The sequence below is a fragment of the Hyperolius riggenbachi genome, chromosome 11 (assembly GCF_040937935.1).
Source record: "Hyperolius riggenbachi isolate aHypRig1 chromosome 11, aHypRig1.pri, whole genome shotgun sequence".
NCBI lineage: Eukaryota > Metazoa > Chordata > Amphibia > Anura > Hyperoliidae > Hyperolius > Hyperolius riggenbachi.
Genome location: NC_090656.1, coordinates 133,417,726 through 133,439,769, shown reverse-complemented (window position 1 = coordinate 133,439,769; position 22,044 = coordinate 133,417,726). Strand labels below are relative to the sequence as shown.

At 43.1% G+C, this 22,044-nt stretch overlaps 1 protein-coding gene across 4 annotated transcripts in view; it reads right to left on the bottom strand.

Annotated features, from left to right (window-relative positions):
• Nucleotides 1-22,044, bottom strand: part of LOC137538544 (RNA-binding protein 4B-like) — a 198,432-nt gene that overhangs the window by 60,952 nt on the left and 115,436 nt on the right. The window lies entirely within an intron of this gene.

Here is a 22,044-nt window from a genome sequence, read left to right as displayed (position 1 = left end):
AACACAAACTACAGATGTGGACATTACTGAACTTTCCTCAGTGGATACAAGTGCAACATCTGTACAAGAATCTGATGATAACATCCCTAGTATGCACTCACCAGAGAGTCCATCCACTCATTTTAGTCCACCATGTTCCCGTAATAGGTACAGACAAAGTTTTAATGTCAGAAGAGCAGGTAGAGGAGTGTCAAGGGCTGATTATGATCATAAAGTGATAGCTTCTATTGAGAAGGCAGTAACACACATGAAACAACGAGATCAAGACAGATCCAAATATAATGACCCGTCTACTCAGTTTATCCTAAGTTTAGTTCCATCTTTTAAAAATATACCAGCAGATAAAGTATTCTCAGCCAAACATGCTGTCATTGACGCTATAGAGAAATTTCTCACACCAAAACCTGCTAAGGAACCACAAGACCCATACTATTATGGGCAGACTCATATGGGTCAACTTCCTGCTCCATATAGACCCCCAGCATGGCAACCATATTATGGTCAACATATATATGAGCATCACAGTTCTTCTTATCCAAGAATGCAACAATATGCTCAGAGGCCTGCCAACCCCTACTACCATACCACCACCACCTATGCCTCAAAGACCATAAGTCCACAAGACACCTCTCCTGACACACCAGTCTTTACAGAATTAAGTGGTCAACCTAGTGGACACAACAGACCACAGAAAAATTCACCTGTGAGTGAAAACCAGAAAAACAGTATTTGTGAGATTTTCAAAACTTTTGGCCATGACTGTATGCACAGGTTACCACTTCCTTTCTATATTTTAGAGCATCAAACCCATGATGAGTTAGCCAAGAAGAAGAATTTAGTACATGAGGGTCTACATTAAAGTTTTATTCGAAATTACAGGTGCACTTAAAGAATGTAATTATTTACTTAATCATATTGTATGGAATTTTTAATACAAAAATACAATATGGTAACCACTTATTAGCAGCTTTCAGTGATTTGGGCATAGCATGGTAACTGTAAATGATGTATTCTACACCATATAAGAATGTGGTTAATCATAGGATGCAGTGGTTGGCAAACTTGCAAGCACAGATTTTCCTTATGAGAGTTTCATTATCCACTGACCTTTTGCCAGCACATATGCAAATCTTGAAAATGTTTCGATGGCCTTCAGCCAAAGGAAACTTTAGTGTATACTGTAAATCAGGGCTGCCCAATGCGTCAATCGCGATCCACCAGTAGATCGCGAAGGACTGCTGGGTAGATCACGTCAGCATTTTAAAATAGTATGCCAGATGCTAACTATGCAGCGCTGGCGTACCATCTAATTGTGCTGCTCTGCTGCCCTACACAGAGCAGCACACAGCCAATAGGAAGAGGCGCGGCAAGCGAGAGCCACGTCCTGCCCACCCAACTTCCTTCCCAGCCCACCTCCTTCCTCCTCGGCCCGCCTCCCTTCTCTGTCCACCATGTTGTCGGGATGCTCCCTCACTGACTCTGCATGCCCAGCGAGGTATGTGGCACTGTGACCTCTGATTAACGGTGATTCGCAGTGGAGAGGAGAACGGTGGGTAAGGATGCGAGTGCTTTTCCTGTATACACGCCGTTACCCTCCACCCTCCTCTCCACTGCTGGTCGCCACTAATCTGATGTCTCAGTGCTGCATGCCTCACTGGGTATGCAGAGTCAATGAAGGGGGGTGACAATGTGGAGGAGAACAGCGTCTGGTGGAGGGAGGGGGGCACCTATCTATCACCTAACTATCTATATAAGAGGCATATATGCCTAGCTATTTGGGGGGCACCTATGCCTAGCTATCTATATGGGGGCACCTATGCCAGCTATCTGTATGGGGGGCAACTATGCCTAGCTATCTATATGGGGGGCACCTATGCCATCTATCTATATGGGGGCACCTATGCCAGCTATCTATATGGGGGCACCTATGCCAGCAATCTATGTGGGGTGCACCTATGCCTAGCAATCTATATGGGAAGCACCTATTGTCTTGATATCTGTATGGAGGGACCTGTGCCTAACTATCTATATGGGGGGCACCTATGCCTAGCTATCTATATGGGGGGCACCTATGTCTTGCTATCTATGTGGGATGCACCTATGCCTAGCTTTCTATATGGGAGGCACCTATGCCTTGCTTTCTATATGGTGGGCACCTATGCCTAGCTATCTATATGGGGGGCACAAATGTCTTGCTATCTGTATGGGGGGACCTATGCCTAGCTATCTATATAGGGGGCACCTATGCCTAGCTACCTACATTGGGGGCACCTATACCTTGCTATTTTAAATGTTGGTAGATCTCTCGTGCACGGGAAATTTGAAAGAAGCTCCTGAGTCCAAAAAGTGTGGGCACCCCTGCTGTAAATCCACTCTATACATGATATCTACCATATAGATTATTTTTGTTTGTCATTATTCTGCTTAGCACAGGGTATATCTTATTCATTCTCTGACATCACCAAATAACTGCATGTTAACTCCTAAGTATACTGGTGGTGATCCTATTCCTACCTTTGTGTGATGACCAACTATAATTAAATTTGAACAAGGTAAATTCAAAAACCAGTGTGGCTGGTAAGTGAATATCACCTTAGTGCCATTTAGGAGTGACCATGTGACTCACAAAGCAACAATAGGCATGCAGCTAAGGCCAGGCAGGTGCTGGTAATAGAGGACTCTATTATCAGGTGGGCAGACTTTGTGGAAGAAACCACGCATGCTGTGCAGTATGTTGTCTCCCGGGTGCTCATTTTGGCAGATAACAGATCACAGAGATAAACTAATGGGTGAGGCCGAAGAGGGCATACATGGAAAAAATGTTTGAGGAAAAATGGGCACCGATAATACTGATAGTAGAATATTGATAATTGTGACAGGAAGGCGTAAAGGCACATTTAACCTCCTTAGCGGTAATCCCGAGTCAGGCTCGGGATGGAAAGCTGCAGAACAGGATGGTAATCCTGAGCCTGAGCGAGTTTTATGTAGGAGCTGCTGCAGACCTCTCTGTAGCATGTTTTTCTTCTTGTTTTTAGGGTATAAAATCTTGTGTAAAAATGTTATGGATTTTATACCTTAAATCTGAAAATAATCATAATGCCAGGGAGGTTAAATAAGATCAAGATAAATAAGGCACCTGGTCCAGACAATATCAACCCCCTGATATTATGGGAGTTTAATTCAGTTATCGTAGGCTACTTTGAAAGGAACCTGAACCATTTTCTTCTAGCAACGATCCCTTTCAGTTCTGACAAGTTTTTGTCAGAACTGAAATATATCAGATGCTGTCAGTTATACATCAGCTTCTGTCAGTAAAAACTGAAATTACAACTGATGTGCAAGGTCATGTCCATGTTTCCCTATGGCTCAAATGGGTGATATTACAGTTTAACAGTGTGCTGACCACTTACCTGTTAGAGGGTAATCGCCATTTTTAAAATGAAGGACAGAGAATTCCATAGATCACAGCGGGCAAACAGGACACAGGAGAGGAGAAAGACATTAAGGAGTAGACTACACGGGAGGTAAGTATGACCTGTGTATGTTTATTTTGACTTAACATTTTCAGTTTAGATTTTCTTTAACTTATTTTCTGTGATTCTGTTGGTCTGCTAGTTGTCACAGATGATACACGTAGCTACGCCCCAAGCTGTCCATCTAGAAAACTTTTTTGGTCAAGGGCCGGGTCAACATACTTCAGACTGTTGGGGGGGGGGGGGGCGGAACATACATAACATTGTGTTGAAAGACATTACATTTAATCTAGGTATTGATTCCCCCAATCATGCCCGGAGGAGAACTCCCAGCAGCAGCCATTCAGTCATGCGGTGCCCAAGGAACGTCTTTGTGCACCAGCCAGTGAAGCACACCCAGGTGACAATCTACCATCCAGTTGAACAGCAGTGTCACCTGATGCAGAATTGGATTGGAAGCCAGCAGATTACTGCTTGCTGGCTTCTACAGTATGCGGATGGGTGGTGCCAACACTGCCATTCTATATGCGGGCCGCCGATATTTAAAGGTGCAGTGGGCCACATCTAAGTTATACATTTTTGTGTTTGGGGGCAAGTGAAAAAAGCCACGGGGGGCTGCATTCGGCCCGCGGGACGTAGTTTGAGGACCACTGATCTAGACGGCTTTATGGATATCATCCGTAGGACTACTGAGACGATATACCTCTGTTACACATTATAGTTTGAGTATATGAATAGATGGATTTTGGCGGTAGACTGTTGCATACAATACCCCATTGTGGGACATTACTGGTTCATATCTCACAATCACTGAAGCATCACTGATATTTTGACTCTGAAGAAGCGGTGTGTGTTTCTGTGAAACGTGCAGGAAGTGAGCATGATTCTACTATAAGGGCAGTTGTAGGAATGTTCAACTCACCCTATAGTGTCTGCATGTAACTATCATAGCAATTCAAGTACCCTAATAGTAATTGGCTGGTGGTGAATGGACGTTAGTTACTTTTTAAAGTATGTACCTGTAAGTTACGAGAAAGAATGCTATTAGAGCTGCACGTTACCATAGAGAGTTCTATGAGGGATATATGTCACAAAATGTGCTCAGAGGAACCTGTCAACAGTTGGGGTTCCAATGGCCATGGATCCCTCTGCAGCTGCAGGGACTGCTCCCCTTATAGTTGCAACTCTACCTTTTTCTAATGTGCTTTCTTCCTTCTAGCTCACTTTGCTGTTTGGAATGGGCGTAGCACTGACAGGAAAAGTTACATTATTTCATGTGTCAAAAATGACCTGAAGACAAAGATTGTTCACCATCATGGTTTAGGGGAAGGATACAGAAAGCTGTCTCAGAGATTTAAGCTGTCTGTTTCACAGTTAGGAACATACTGAGGAAATGGAAGACCACAGACTCAGTTCAAGTTAATGGCAGACCAAGACAAATCTTGGATAGACAGAAGTGACGAATGGTGAGAACAGTCAGAGTCAACCCACAAACCACTGCCAAAGACCTACAACATCATCTTGCTGCAGATGGAGTCACTGTGCATTGTTCAACCATGCGGTGCACTTTACACAAGGAGATGCTGTATGCAAGAGTGAGGCAGAGGAAGCCTTTTCTCTGCCCACAGCACAAACAGAGCCACTTGAGATATGCTTAAGCACATTTGGACAAGCCAGCTTCATTTTGCAATAAGGTGCTGTGGACTGATGAAACTAAAATTGAGTTATTTAGGCATAACAAGGGGTGTTATGCGTGGAGGAAAAAGAACACAGCATTCCAAGAAAAACACCTGCTACCTACAGTAAAATATGGTGGTGGTTCCATCATGCTGTGTAGCCAGGGCAGTGCCTGGGAATCTTGTCAAAGTTGAGGGATGCATGGATTCCACTCAGTATTAGCAGATTCTGGAGACCAATGTCCAGGAATCTGACAAAACTGAAGCTGCGCTGGGGCTGGATCTTTCAACAAGACAACGACCCTAAACACTGCTCAAAATCCACTAAGGCATTCATGCAGAGGAACAAGTACAACATTCTGGAATGGCTATCTCAGTCCCCTAACCTGTATATAACTGAAAATATGTGATGTGAGTTAAAGAAAGCTGTCAATGCTCGGAAGTCATCAAACCTGAATGAACTAGAGATGTTTTGTAAAGACGAATGGTCTAAAATACCTTCAACCAGAATTCAGACTCTCATTGGAACCTACAGGAAGCGTTTAGAGCAGGTATGTCAAACCGGTCCTACGAGGGCCGAGGTCCTCACACATTTTTGATACAGCTCAAATGAATTGATGGGTCTGAATCAGGAAAGGTGTGATCCATCAGGTAGAACACATTCCTCTCTTTCTCAGTCCATCCTAAACACTGGCATGGATCTGGCCCTCCAGGCCTGGAGTTCGACACATGTGGTTTAGAGGCTGTCATTTCTGCAAAAGAAGGATCTAGTAAATATTGATTTCATTTCTTTTTTGTGGTTCCCACATTTATGCACCTGCCTACCATAATTTTGTTTTAACAATTATTGCACACTTTCTGTAAATCCAATAAACTTAATTTCACTTCTCAAATGTCACTGTGTGTGTCTCCAATATAATATATTTAAGGAGGCAGTATGGTGAAACATTGTAAAATTTAAAATATGTGCAAACATAGACAAATAAGGAGTACGTTTTTTCCAGAGTAAAATGAGCCATAAATTACTTTTCTCCTATGTTGCTGTCACATACAGTAGGTAGTAGAAATCTGACAGAAGTGACAGGTTTTGGACTAGTCCATCTCTTCATAGGGGATTCTCAGGAAGGCTTTTATTCTTTATAAAGATATATATTCCCTAAAAAGGATTTAAACAATGATACTGGCCAGTCTCCCTGCTCACTACACAGTTTTTTGGCAGTGGAACAGAGCAACTGTCATTCACTAAGTGCTTTTTATAAATAAATAAATCCCTGAGAATCCCCTATGAAGAGATGGACTAATCCAAAACCTGTCGCTTCTGTCAGATTTCTACTACCTACTGTAAGTGACAGGAACATACGAGAAAAGTAATTTATGGCTCATTTTACTCCTCAGAAAACATACTACTTATTTGTATATGTTTGCACATACTTTAAATTTTACAATTTTTCGCCATAGTGCCCCTTTCACTGACCTTTTTTTATCATAACAACCAAAGATTTGTACAGGAAAATCATGAAGATTAACAAGGTTGCCCAAACTTTCGCATCCCACTTTATTTAAAATCTGTTGGACCTTATTGAAGTGGTGAAATTGGCCATACTTTGGGTAATCAAAATTGTATGTGTGTATGTACCCTTAAATTCTAAAAAATAACGGTGTATGTGCACATAAGAACACTTACATGTTTCCCACCAAAAGTATTTAAAAAACGAAACTGGAACCCACTACCTAACCTGTGACCTACAATGTATTGATACAGAGACCTGGCCACTTCAACCTAGAATCTCTCCATTCCACACTGGCAGCTGTAAACAAAAGTGATGTAATTTTCTGTCTACAAGGGCTTCTAGTTAGGGCACATTTTAAATACCATTGTCATATAATGCAATTGGCATACCCCTTGTTTAAAGCCCTTTCACATGGAAGGCTGAATGCAGGGAATTCACCACCTCTCAGCTGCTCCCATGCACTGGCCAGGCACTTTTTAACACTCGGTACAGGCAGTGAAGAGGCTGTCCCACACTATGGGCACTTCTTCTGAATACTGTACTTTGGTCCATTGGTCCAGGGCCGCACGAAATCACGTCAGCATGAGCTCAAACAGACCTTCCAGGTGGCCTGCCTCTTGGTCTGGCTCGGGGGGGGGGGGGGGGGGGGGGATGGGGGATGAAGTGAAAGGTATGCACGGACTGGTATATAAAACAGCGTGCGGTCACACAGGTGCAGTGAACAGGTATGCACGGACTGGTAAATAAAACAGCGTGTGGTCACACAGGTGCAGTGAACAGGTATGCATGACTGGTATTACAAATGTGCAGCTGTCACACACACCGGTGCAGTCAACAGTTATGCATTGACTGGTATATAATATAACTGTCACGCTGGTGCGTCATGAGATAGCGTAAGGTTAGGTACGTGAGGTAGCTGTCAGGCTGATGCGTAACGTACAATAATACACAATAAATACGTATGAAAGGTCCGGACCGGTCCGCAGTCAAACACAGAGTCAGAGATATCGAGGTACAGAGTAACGAGGCTAATACGTAGTCAATATTCGAGCAGAGTCATACACAAGGTCAGATGTCAGTCGTATTGTAAGGATGAGGCAATAACCTGGTCAGGGACAGGCCAACAAATATCAGATGGCAGTGGTACAGAAGGACTAAACAGGAGCAAGGTCAAGAGGCAGGCAAAAGTCGGTACACAGATAATATACAACGAGATGTTACAATAATAATATTACTAGAATATTTATACAAAAATAATAAAGACTGACTAACTGGAGTACATATATATTGTGCGTCTACACAATATATCAATGTATCTCAGAGTAGCTATCTAGCTAGACCTAGAACCAGCGAACTGATTAGTATCAAGGCCAGCGGGCGAATTCCTTTGCTTGGCCTAATATACTTTGGAAGAGGGAACGAGCCCAGCCCACAAGAGGAGGGTCTACCATTAGACACACCTCCTTAACTTGTAAGAGCCGCTCTGGCTCACACAGACACTGCTTGGCTCGTTGCGGCCGTGCTGGAGACGCCGGACGGAGAAGATTACATGGAGGATCCCCTGCGCGAGCGAGTCCCACCGGAGATGCCTGAGGAGCATCGCGGGACCCGCCACGGAAAGGCAAAGTTGTTACAATAACACTGTGTGCGGTCACACAGGTGCAGTGAACAGGTATGCAGTGACTGGTATCAATACAATGTGCAGCTGTCAACACACACAGGTACCTTGAACAGGTATGCAGTGACTGGTATATAATATAACACTGAGTGCGGTCACGTAGGTGCTCTGAACAGGTATGCAGTGACTGGTATCAATACAATGTGCAGCTGTCACACACACAGGTACCGTGAACAGGTATGCAGTGACTAGTATTACAAATGTGCAGCTGTCACACACACAGGTACCATGTACAGGTATGCAGTGACTGGTATATAATATAACACTGAGTGCGGTCACGTAGGTGCTCTGAACAGATATGCAGTGACTGGTATCAATACAATGTGCAGCTGTCACACACACAGGTACCGTGAACAGGTATGCAGTGACTAGTATTACAAATGTGCAGCTGTCACACACACAGGTACCGTGAACAGGTATGCAGTTACTGGTATATAATATAACACTGAGCGAGGTCATGTAGGTGCTCTGAACAGGTATGCAGTGACTGGTATCAATACAATGTGCAGCTGTCACACACACAGGTACCGTGAACAGATATGCAGTGACTAGTATTACAAATGTGCAGCTGTCACACACACAGGTACCATGAACAGGTATGCAGTGACTGGTATATAATATAGCACTGAATGTGCTGGGCCTGGCAGTGGCACAGTAGGAATTAGAAAGGGCCAGGTGCGACTGACTGACAGGGTTGTATATCCAAGTGTCAGTGGGCCACACACAAAAAAAACAGATCACAAGAACAACATTAGTTTTCAAAAAAGCTGTTGTGGGGTGTTTTTTTAGCAATAAGTATCAGCAAGGAGCAAGCTAACAAGCCTAACAACAAGAGCCTAACTAAGCTTTCCCTATGTCTACAGCAGGTTCCTCTCCCTTCTCTAATTACTGAATCCACACCGAGTGAGATAATGGCCGACGCAGCTGCCTTATATAAGGGCGGGGGGGGGGGGGGGGCTCCAGGAGGGAGTGTAGCCTGATTGGCTGCCCTGTGTCTGCTGACTGTGATGTAGAGGGTCAAAGTTGAACCTAATGATGTAGTATAGGGGGCGGGTCAAACTCGCATATAGTTTGCGGTTCACCGCAAACGCGAACCAGCGATGTTCACGCGAAACGGTTAGCCGGCGAGCCGTTCGGGCCATCTCTAATGTGAAGTTTTTTAGCCAGAAATAAAGAATTTAATATTTTGCACATTTCAGTCTTTATTTTCTTATTCAATCCTACATAATAATTTGCCTGTGTCTCTGCGTCCCATGTTCCTGTGTCAGTGCTTTTGCGCTACTGTGCATGTGCCGCACTAACAGCCGTTGGAAGAGGACAAGGAAAGGTCAGGCGGGCATGTGCGCGCGTGTGTGCACGTGCGGCCGGCGGGCGTGTGCACGCTGACATGTGGCGGTGGCAGCGGTTACAGACCTAGAGCCCGTTTTTAAATGGGCTTAGGTCAACTAGTATATTCATAACTCTTCATGTAGAGCTGTTTACTCTAATTTATATCCTTTATCACATATGTGTGCAGTGATTATTCTTTAAATAGCTTGCCTACCATCACTCCATGCGCCAATCTCTGCATAGGATGGAGGGGGAAACTGTATAAGGGAGGGGCGTGGTTTTGAAAAAAAAAGGTGTGGCAGGGGCTTGTCTTAGTGTCTCTTTTTCCTGTCTCAAAAAGTTGGGAGGTATGCATCATGACATTGCATTTGTACCTCCAGTTAAGGCCACCGCATGTCAAACAATAATAACACATGTGGTGTTACAAATGCTGCCACTTGTGACCAGAAGATGGAATGTTAAATGTTGAATTGCCCAACAAGTGTGCAGTTCAGCTGTCTGTCTGAAAGAGGCCAACAAATGTAGGACGCCTGTGTGGCTACCTCTTTTACTAGGTTGAAAGGAGATTCATAAAACAATCACTAGATGGTGCTGTAGGATACTGAGTACACAGCTGCACATTAGGAAGCAATTCCTACAGTTTCTACAGTGATGTGCAATATCAGTTGAGGTACAAATTGTGCTAAAGAGAAATAATAAATATGTAAGATTAACATATAAGTGCCCCCCCCCCCCCCCCAAATAAAACCGGGTCTTATAATTTTTTCTCCAAAAGTTGTGTTAGGGCTTATTTTCAGGGTGTGTTATTTTACCATGAACAACATTCTACATTTATTCTTGAACAACAACAACAAAAAAATCAACATTCATTCAAACATAGCCGTGTCATCACATTCCGAAACATCATCATAACTCTCCAAACTCTGAATTCCATCATGAATTTCTTGTGACTATTTCCTCTTTCCGTGTACACGATCTACATTTATTGAGAGCCCAGCACTTGCCAACCTTTGGGTGGGGGGGGGGGGGGGGGGTCTGCTTTTTTGGTGAAAGGTGTATCTGTCCTGCTGCATTCTTTTGCCAAATGATTTTACTTTTTTTACATGTATTCCGTAGCTGACTGGACACTATTTAAAGTAGACCGGAACTCTTGCACAGGACAGAAGGAAAGCATAGAGAAATGCATCCTGTATGAATTTAGAGAGTTTAGACTGTCTAATTCCTTCATCTATGACTAATAACATGTGTAATTTGATCCCTCAGTTGTGTCAGCTCAGGAATCTCCTCTGCCACAGTAGAGCAGCTAATTTGTAAACACAGGTTAACAATATGTCTGCTTCCATGCAGAGGAGGTAGACACACTGCAAATTTATTGCAGGACTAGCTGAGGACCTGGCATGCCCAGGTAAGCACTTGGTTGTTGTTGACTCACACTTTTTCTAACTTTGACACACAGTCACTCAATGACCAAGTTTATGAGATTTGGGTTCCTTGGCATCAATAATTTGTATTTTCCCATTGAAATAAAACAGAAACATGATTGGCTGTTTGTGGCTCCACCCCCTTTTTTGAATTTGAACCCCAGTCACCCAAAGACCAACTGTACCAGGTTTGAGACCTCTGCCATTAACAGCGCAAAAATGGCAGCAATTTAAATATTCCTCTTGAAAATCAATAGGTGAATTTTGATTGGATTTTGTAGGCTCCACCCTCTTTTCTGAATAATTATCACAGTCTCCCAGTGACCAACTGTGCAAAGTTTGAGAACCCAGTGCAATAATGGCTGCAGTTTACATTTTCCCAGTGATATTTGTTTTTTGCTCCGCCCACTTTTTGTAACCTTGACACACAGTCAGTCACTGACCAAGTTTGTTAGCTATCAGGTTCCTGGTATCAAAAATATATGAATGGAAGCAGTTTATGCAACAAATAAATCTGATTTGCTGTTTGTGGCTCTGGCCCTTTAGTGAATTTGAACTTTAGTCACCCACTGACCGACTGTTGCAGGTTTGAGGCCTCTGCCATTAACTGTGTAAGAATGGCAGCAGTTTAAATATTTCCTTCGAAAGTCAATATGTGATTTTTTTATTGGCTGTTGTAGGCTCCACCCACTTTCCTGAATATTAATTCCAGTAATCCAGTGACCAAGTGTGTCAAGTTTGAGAACCTTGCCATTAACAGTGTAAGAATGGCTGCAGTTTATATTTTCCCATGTAAAAAGTTAGGTTTTTTTGGCTCTGCCCATTTTTTCTAACCTTGACATGCAGTCACTCAATGACCACGTTTATGAGCTTTGGAGACCTTAGCATCAATAATTTGCATTTTCCCATTGAAATTAAACAAATCTGGCTATTTATGGCTCCACTCCTTTCAAAGACAGAGTGTATCAGGTTTGAGGCCTCTGGCAAAATGGCAGCAATGTAAATCAATTGGTGAATTTTGATTGGCTGTTGTAGGCTCCACCACTTTCTTGAATGTTAATCCCAGTCACCCAGTGACCAACTGTGTCAAGTTTGAGAAACCTGCCATTAGGAGTGTAAGAATGGTTGCAGTTTACATTTTTTCATGTAAAAAATGTAGTTGTTGGTTCCGCCCACATTTTCTAACCTTGACACACAGTCTCTTAATGACCAAGTTTATAAGCGACCTACAAATCTGTCCACAAAACCTGTCCAACCTACATTTCTGATCTTACTCAGAGGTACACACCTAGCCGCTCACTCCGCTCCTCCAATGAACTTCGCCTGACCATTCCCTGCGTCACCCAGTCCCATGCACGCCTCCAGGACTTCTCAAGAGCCGTTCCAACACTATGGAACTCCCTACCTCCACCCATTAGGGCAGCCCCCTCCTTCAACACCTTCAAGAAGGCCCTCAAAACTCACCTTTTCACTCTGGCCTACCACCCCTCACAATTGCTCTAAACCCACAGCTGAACTCTGGTCCCCTACCTTTTGTGTCCCTACCACTCCCTCTAGATTGTAAGCCTTTGGGCAGAGTCCTCCTCCTTTTGTGTCCTACCTGATCATGCACCTCCATTACTGTAAACCCATGCATTTGAGTGAACCTAACTTGCCTAATCTCCATGCTCCCATTCAGTGACTGACTAAGCATTACCTTGTACTCATACTGTGCTGTGTGATCTAGTTTTCTTGTATTCCTGTATTGTCATATTGCTGTATGTCACCTCTAAATATTGTCTGTAACCTAAATTAATGTCCAGCGCTGCGTAATATGTTGGCGCTTTATAAATACAATAAATAAGCTTTGGGGTGCTTGGAATCAATAATTTGTATAGTCCCATAGAAATTTTAAAAATCAGATTGGCTGATTGTGGCTCCGCCCCCTTTCCAGAATTTGAATCCCAATCACCCATTTACCGACTGTACCCGGTTTAAGGCATCTACTATTGACAGTGTAAAAATGGCAGCAATTTAAATATTCCCCTTGAAAATCAACAGATGAACTTTGATTGCTCATTGTAGGTTCCACCCACTTCCCTGAATATAATAATCGCAGTCACCCAGTGACCAACTGGGCAAAGTTTGAGAACCCTGCCATTAACAGTGTAAGCAGGGGCGTAGCAATAGGGGTTGCAGAGGTTGCGACCGCATCGGGGCCCTTGGGCCAGAGGGGCCCCGAAGGGCCCTGCCTTAACTACAGTATTAGCTCTCTATTGGTTCTGTGCTCATAATATTCACTTTTAGAGATACTTTTAATAGTAGTAATCATTAACAAGCTGTTCCCCATCCCCTTCCTGCACCTCTGACACTGTGGTTGTCCATGGCAGGTTTTGGTGCGCCGTATCAATTGTTATGTATACAGTGCTTGGGGGGCCCCATTGTAAAACTTGCATCGGGGCCCACAGCTCCTTAGCTATGCCACTGAGTGTAAGAATGGCTGCAGTTTATATTTTCCCAGTGAAATTTGGTTTTGGCTTACCCACTTTTTGTAACCTTGACACACAGTCACTCAATGGCCAAGTTTGTGAGCTTTCGGGTTTTTGGCATCAAAAATGTGTGAATGGAAACAGTTTATACACCAAATAAATCTGATTGGCTGTTGGTGGCTCCGTCCCTTTAGTGAATTTAAATCCGGGTCACCCAATGACTGACTGTAGCAAGTTTGAGGCTTTTGCCATTAACAGTGTAAGAATGGCAGCAGTTTAAATATTGAAATATTTCCCCTTGAAAATCAATAGGTGAATTTTGATTAGCTGTTCCACCCACTTTCCTAAATCTTAAGGTGGCCATACACTTATTAGATTAGCAGCAGATAGATCATCAGATAGATCTCTGATCTATCTGATGTGTTTAGGAACATTTTTTTTTACTAGGAACAGATTTCCAATAGATTTCAGTATGAAATCTATTGAAAATCGATCTGATGGCATTTTTTTGCCATCAGATTTGCATTGGGGCCAATTAAAAATGATAAGCAATCTCAACAGATCGATTTTAATTTTCAAGCAGGTCAGATCGATTGAAATAGATCGAAATTGGCCGCAAATCAATCGATCGGGCAATCGATTTGCGATCGATTTCGATTGATTGGCCGAAAATCGGCTGAGTGTATGGGCCCCTTTAATCTCATTAATAAATCCAGTGACCAACTGTGCCAAGTTTGAAAACCCTGCGATTAACTGTCTAAGTAGAGGTGGCCATACACTTATAGATTTGCAGCAGATTTCGACCATCAGATAGATTTCTGTCAGATGCCTGTCAAGTCGAATCTGACAGGAATCTATCTAATGTGTTCCACACACTAGGAACAGATTTCCAATAGATTTCAGAATGAAATCTATTGGAAATCTATCTAATTGCATTATTGCACCATTAGATCCATGCATCTCTGTGGGCCATGGATCTGCTGCCAGCAGCAAATCGACCTAGATTTTCCGTCCTGTCAGATAGATCAAATCGATTGCAAATTGGTCACAAATCGATCGATTGGCTGATTTGAAAGAATCGATTTCAGGCCGATCAATCGATGGCTAAAATAGACCAGTGTATGGGCCCCTTTAGAATGGCTGCAGTTTACATTTTCCCATTGAAAATTAATGGCTGAAATTTGATTGGCTGTTTAATGCTCCAACCACTTTTCCTGGATTTGTAACCTTAGTCACCAAGTGACCAACTGTGCCAAGTGTGGGGACTCTGCTTGATTACTGTAAGAATGGCAGCCTTTTCCATTTTTTCCATTGACATGAATGGGTGAAATCTGATTGGCTGTTTGTAGCTCCACCCAGGTGTGCAGGGGGGATGTGAGACCCCCAGAACATATCATCCCAGATAGTAAGGGATCTGTATATCAAGTTTCATTGAAATCTGTCAAATTGTTTTCGAGTGATCGTGGCACATACATACATACACACATACAAACACACACACATATCAATCCATCCGATTTTATATATATAGATTTGGATCAGCTATAAACTAGATATAGCAATTATAACCACAATAAAACAAGTAGCTCTGTTCCACCCCTTAGCGAAACACCGAAAAAAAAGTCCAATGGAGCAGACACGGAGCTTTATATGAACAATAAAGCAGAGGGACACCAAGAGCCCCAATAGTGTAATTCGTCTTGGGGACAACAAAATAAATGAGAAGTGAAAATTATACTTACAAACCAGGGTTACCAATAGGCAACCACTGTATAGGCAGGTGGGGAGAACAATCCTGACCCCACTCAGGAATAAAAAGTCGCTCTCTGTAGACAGGAAAATAGGGTAACAACCCTCCACCCAGGGTGGACTCAATGTAGTGTACAAGATACAGAGGCGCCAAAAGAATAAAAGGTAATTAAATGAACTTAAAAAACCAACTGGTTAAACAGAGGAGGCAGTGGTGGTCTTACCCCCTCCAAACAGACACAGGCAAGGACTGCGATTCAGACAGTCAACAATTTATTCGGAACTCCAAAAAACAGTGCAACGCGTTTCACGGGCCATACATCCCGCTTCCTCGGGCGCCGAGCTCGCTGATATAATACAGATGCTGTGACTCCTACTGTATTTTGCCTGAGGAAGCGGGATGTATGGCCCGTGAAACGCGTTGCATTGTTTTTTGGAGTTCCGAATAAATTGTTGACTGTCTGAATCGCAGTCCTTGCCTGTGTCTGTTTGGAGGGGGTAAGACCACCGCTGCCTCCTCTGTTTAACCAGTTGGTTTTTTAAGTTCATTTAATTACCTTTTATTCTGTTGGCGCCTCTGTATCTTGTACACTTTATATGAACAACTTCACTTTTATTCTTCAAATCTCAAGTCTTCTAGATCAGGGCTTTTCAACCTTTCCACTAATTGTACCACTTTTATTGCTTGAAAACTTTCTAGTACCACCAGTGTGCCTGTACAGTAGATTGGATGCAATCGGGCTTGGCTGTTTCTGCTGGAGCCTGACCGGAGAGCAGCTACTGCGCATGTGCACACCGATGAGGAGAACTATGCGGCTCCCAGCACTGGATCCCATCTACTGAGGAGGAAGGGGGAAACCTCTTTAGGATACAAAGGCCTCCCCTTCCCTGAGGTAAGTACCCCCCGGGGCACTTTTTTCTTACAAGGTACACTTTAAGAAAAAAAAGGCATTTGGAAGGGGAAAAGTAGGAGGCATATGTGGGGAAAAAACTACAATTAGATTGCTAGCCTACATATTGTCAGTATTGGCAATCTAGAGGTAGATTGCCAATATAGACAGCCATACAAGTTTCACCCCCCCCCCCCCCCCCACACACACACACACACACGTGCTCAATTATAGGTAGTCTAGTCCCACCATCAGAGAGCTGAGAGCTAGGCAGTGACTCACCACAAGCTCGGCTCCCCACTTGCTCACTCCTTGCTGTGCTGCCCTGCGGAATAGTTCACACCTCAGATCATTGGTTAACCAGCTGCAGTGAAGAGACAGCCAGGCAAGCGGTGCACAGTGACGGCGTTAACCTTCAAATGAGCAGTGATGTCACTTTCTGTATCTGCGCCATCACTGTGCACCGTTGGCCTGGCTGTCTCCTCCACACTAATCTGAGGTCTGAAGTATGCTGCAGAAAAGCACAGTAAGGAGCGAGGGAGGGGGAGCCAAACTTTGGAAGCAGGACAGGACCAGGACAAGTGGCAGGTGGACAAAAAAGTGGCAGGCAAATCTGGTGTGTACCACCTCTCCAACAGCAAAGTACCACCGGTGGCAAGCGTACCACAGGTGCAAAGCCCTGGTCTAGAGAGAATAGCCTGTCTAATTAGGCCTTATCAACAAGTAAACAGCAAGTATAAATTAGTGCTGTCAGGTGTGCCAATCTATGCCATAGTTTGGGCTAATATGTAAACACAGGAGGTTAACCCTTTTGTGTTCCTAGGACACCAGAAAGTAAACACTGCAGGGTTTTTGTAAGATTTCTGTAAATTGTAACAAAGAAATGTTTTTCTTTAAAGTTATGATGCTGTTGCTTCTCTCCTTAGAGCAGAGAGGAAGCTCTCAGTTTAAGTCCGCTTCAAAAGCTGACAGAACCAACAGGTTTTGGACTAGTCCATCTCCTCACGATGGAGTCTCAGGGTTTCTCTTTGTTTTCAAAAGCATTTGCTGAACGGCCATTGTTAAAGGGGTTCTTTCGCGAAAAAAGTAGGCAGTTAAAAAATGTGACAGATGACAGGTTTTGGGCCAGTCCATCTTTTTAAGGGGAATTCTCAGGGCTTTCTTTGTTTTCAACAGCATTTCCTGAACAGCAGTTTAACTGCCAAAATAGCAAGATACCAGCCGGCCTCCCTAATCACTTGCACACTATCATGTCAGTTAGATTTTGCAACTGTTGTTCAGCAAATGCTGTTGAAAACAAAGAAAGCCCTGTGAATCTCCCTTAAAAAGATGGACTGGCCCAAAACCTGTCATCTGTCACATTTTTTAACTGCCTACTTTTTTCACGAAAGAACTCCTTTAAAGCTGGCCACTAACTGTCCAATTTGTAGCGAAAAATCGTTCGAGCGATCAGAAATTCTGATCGGATTGGTTGTAAATAATCTCCATTGGTGGACACAATCGATTATGAACGAGTGAAAAAAATGTCGCTCGAATGAATTTTCATCGAACGAAAATTTGGATTCATGATAGATAGGAAGCAATGATTGGTTAGTTACAAAAAGAGAAAGAGAGGAGCGCTCTCTGGTGTATTAACTTTTTAATATATGCTTCCAAGCGCAAGGTAATAAAATAACACGTACAGTGTATGTATAAAATCAAAGCATATCACATGAGTGTAGTAGTACTCAAAATTTGAATAAGGGATTAAGATACAAAAGACTTTGTGAACGTGAAACATATTGGATCTTTAAGTTCAACTCTTTGACTCCGACAGGTTTAAATGAGAGTTTAGAAGTAGCCACCTATATTTAATCTTGTGGTTTCAGTTTTCCCTTCCCCCCCAAAATCCCTCTATAACCTATTTATATACTGCAGTAACTGATGGTTTTTGGTTTTTTGCATTCCCAAAACCAGTATGTTTACGTGTATGTATATATGGATGCACATGGGAACAGTGCTTATTGGGATAGAGAATATTTACCTACTGTTTGCTTTTAGAAATTGAAGACAGCTGGATCACTGTATTTTATCTATAAGTAGTTGGATAAGCACCTCCCGTTAGGGTATATGACTCTGCCTCTCTATGAGATATCTATGATATGGTGTTTAGTAAGCGGTTCAGGGAATTGTAAAACTTTTTTATACACTTTTTTATAAACTTTTGTATATTGTTTTTTGCACACCACATGTGCATGTATACACATGCATGATGTTTTTGAATGCACAAATATGCTTCTGTTTTATAATATGCTTATTATGTGTGTTTTTTATTTATTGTTATAAAAGTGATAATTCTCTTATGCATAAGAAATGTACTGAGGGCACCTAGTGTGCCTTTCTTGCCTAGACCAGGCTATTTGGGGCGAAAACATGTTGTTTAAGGATTCTTCCTAAAACCAGTATTACCTGTTAAGATATCTGATAAATGCTAATAGAGATCCTCTGGGTTTAGATAAGTACGTGGGGAATCCAGGGGATTAGTCTGTTTTAAAGTATTTCGCATATATTTTATATATATATTTTTTATTTGCACGTTCTAATTTGCTGACAATATAGATCACCACGCCTCCTACGAGTCTTGATTGCCTAGCAACGAGATACATTTCCCGTTGAAGGCAGCGTAGAAGACTGTGTGTCTGTAAGCGGCTTCCGTAACCGCTCTGATACCATGGCAACCGGCCGTCTATTTACCTATGCCCTAAGCGTCATTGCGTCATCTGACGAAGGCGTGGAACGCCGAAACGCGTCATGACGCAATAGACGCAGGGCAGCTGCCGAGTCCCCGCGTTCCAGACCCCGCTGGCGCTTTCCAAATCTTTGGATTCCCCGCGATACTGGCCACATTGCGGAGGCGCATTATGCGGATGGATTAACATCAGGACGTGGTGACGTACTACTACACTCATGTGATATGCTTTGATTTTATACATACACTGTACGTGTTATTTTATTACCTTGCGCTTGGAAGCATATATTAAAAAGTTAATACACCAGAGAGCGCTCCTCTCTTTCTCTTTTTGTATGTTTGCCAGTTTTTGCTCTGATCCCTGAGCAACAGTGGAGCAGCACTCGAGAGTGTATAAAGTGTGGAGATCGAGACAGACTGAGCGCAGTGGAACTGTACACTTGTTTCAATGATTGGTTAGTTGATGGTGTAGTGAAAGATTTTTCGTCCGATCAGAATTTCTGATCGCTCGAGCCTCGAACGATTTTTCGCTAGAAATTGGACCGTAGGAAAATAGTGTGCGAGTAGGGACGCTGGCTGGTCCTATTTTGGCAGTTAGACTTAGCAACTGCCATTTAGGAAATTATTTTAAAAAACAAAGAAAACCCTTTGTATCCATAATGAGGAACTCGACTAGTCCAAAACATGTTGGTTCTGAACAGTGGCGTAGCTAAGGAGCTGTGGGCCCCGATGCAAGTTTTACAATGGGGCCCCCCAGGCACTCTATACATAACAATTGATACGGCGCACCAAAATCTGAAAATGGCAACTACAGTGTCAGACTGTGTAAGAAGGGGATGGGGAAGAGCTTTTTAATGTTTACCACTATTCAAAGTATATATAGAAGTGATTATTATGAGCACAGGACCAATAGAGAGCTAATACTGTAGTTGAGGGAGGGCTCTTCGGGGCCCCTCTGGCCCAAGGGCCCGATGCGGTCGCTACCGCTGCACCCCCTATTGCTACGCCCCTGGTTCTGAAAGATTTTAACTGCTTACTTTTTCACTATAGTGGTCCTTTAAAATGGTAGTTTGATAACAACCGTGAAGGTCAGGATGTACTGCTGCATTGCTGAGCTTATTTCAGTAATGTGTTACAGACTCTCATGTGCTGTGCTGTGTTCTGACAATATACTGCTGCGTGCATCTCTGTGCCAACACAGTGCTGTCTCATTTCAATTAATACTGCCATGCAGAGCAACACACGTGCCATACATTTTTGTAAAGAGAAGTAAATGGTTGGCACTCCAAAAAATTGGTACAGACAGATCTGTAATTCATTCTGTAATTAAGATAATCCCAAATTCCAAAGCAACAAAGTACCTCTTTATCAATAAAAAAAAACAGTGCAAGTTAATCTGAACAACAACCCTGCAACAATAAATCACCATAATGCACAATAAATAAATACATTTGAAGTAGTCCAAGAAAAAGAGGGTCACCAGAGGGTCACCAGTACCAAGCACTAAGGTAGAGGAATGTGTGGACAAGTTTCTAAGGTGGCTAAAAATGCTAGCCTGGAAAGAGAACCACTATGAAAGTTGAAAACAATAAATGGGTCATTAGACTGGGAGCAAGATAAGAAGCCAACATAGGCTTTTTCCTTCACTCCCTCTCTACAGTTATCCATACAGTGGCGGCTCCAGGAAATTTTTTTAGGGGGTGCTATGCAGGTGCTGGACCAATTTGTGGGGGAGCTGACGACCTGTGGCGCGCTAAGCGCGCCGCAGCAAAAAATGGTTGTGGCTACAACCTGCGGCGCGCCCGTGGCGAAAAAATGGGCGTGGTCATGACCGGATGAGGGCGGGGCTAACTGTAATTTAAAGTGAACCCAGGGTGAGAGTGATATGGTGGTTGCCATATTTATTTCCTTTTAAACAATTCTAGTTGCCTGGCAGCCCTGCTGATCTATTTGGCTGTAGTAGTGAACTGAATTACACCAGAAACAAGCATGCAGCTAATCTTGTCAGTTCTGACAATATTGTCAGAAACCCCTGACCTGCTGCATGCTTGTTCAGGGTCTATGGTTGAAAGAATTAGAGGCAGAGGACCAACACGGCAGCCAGGCAGCTGGTATTACTTAAAAGGAGATAAATATGGCAGCCTCAATATTATTCTCACCTCGGGTTCCCTTTAAAAGTGCAACGCAAAGACAGAGGGCCCAAGTTTTGGTGACCCTTTCCCCAGAAAATTCACATAATTGTGCAGGTTTTCTCAAGAAAATACACGTAATGTGAGCAGATTTTAACAAAAAACACATCCAATGACCCCAATATGCACAATCGGTAGCAGATATGGCCCCAATATGCACAATCGGTAGCAGATATGGCCCCAATATGCACAATCGGTAGCAGATATGGCCCCAATATGCACAATCGGTAGCAGATATGGCCCCAATATGCACAATCGGTAGCAGATATGACCCCAATATGCACAATCGGTAGCAGATATGACCCCAATATGCACAATATGTAGCAGATATGACCCCAATATGCACAATCGGTAGCAGAAATGACCCCAATATGCACAAACGGTAGCAGAAATGACCCCAATATGCACAATCGGTAGCAGAAATGACCCCAATATGCACAATCGGTAGCAGAAATGACCCCAATATGCACAATCGGTAGCAGAAATGACCCCAATATGCACAATCGGTAGCAGATATGACCCCAATATGCACAATCCGTAGCAGATATGACCCCAATATGCACAATCCGTAGCAGAAATGACCCCAATATGCACAATCCGTAGCAGAAATGACCCCAATATGCACAATCCGTAGCAGAAATGACCCCAATATGCACAATCGGTAGCAGAAATGACCCCAATATGCACAATCGGTAGCAGAAATGACCACAATATGCACAATCGGTAGCAGAAATGACCCCAATATGCACAATCGGTAGCAGATATGACCCCAATATGCACAATCGGTAGCAGATATGACCCCAATATGCACAATCCGTAGCAGATATGACCCCAATATGCACAATCCGTAGCAGATATGACCCCAATATGCACAATCTGTAGCAGAAATTACCCCAATATGCACAATCGGTAGCAGATATGACCCCAATATG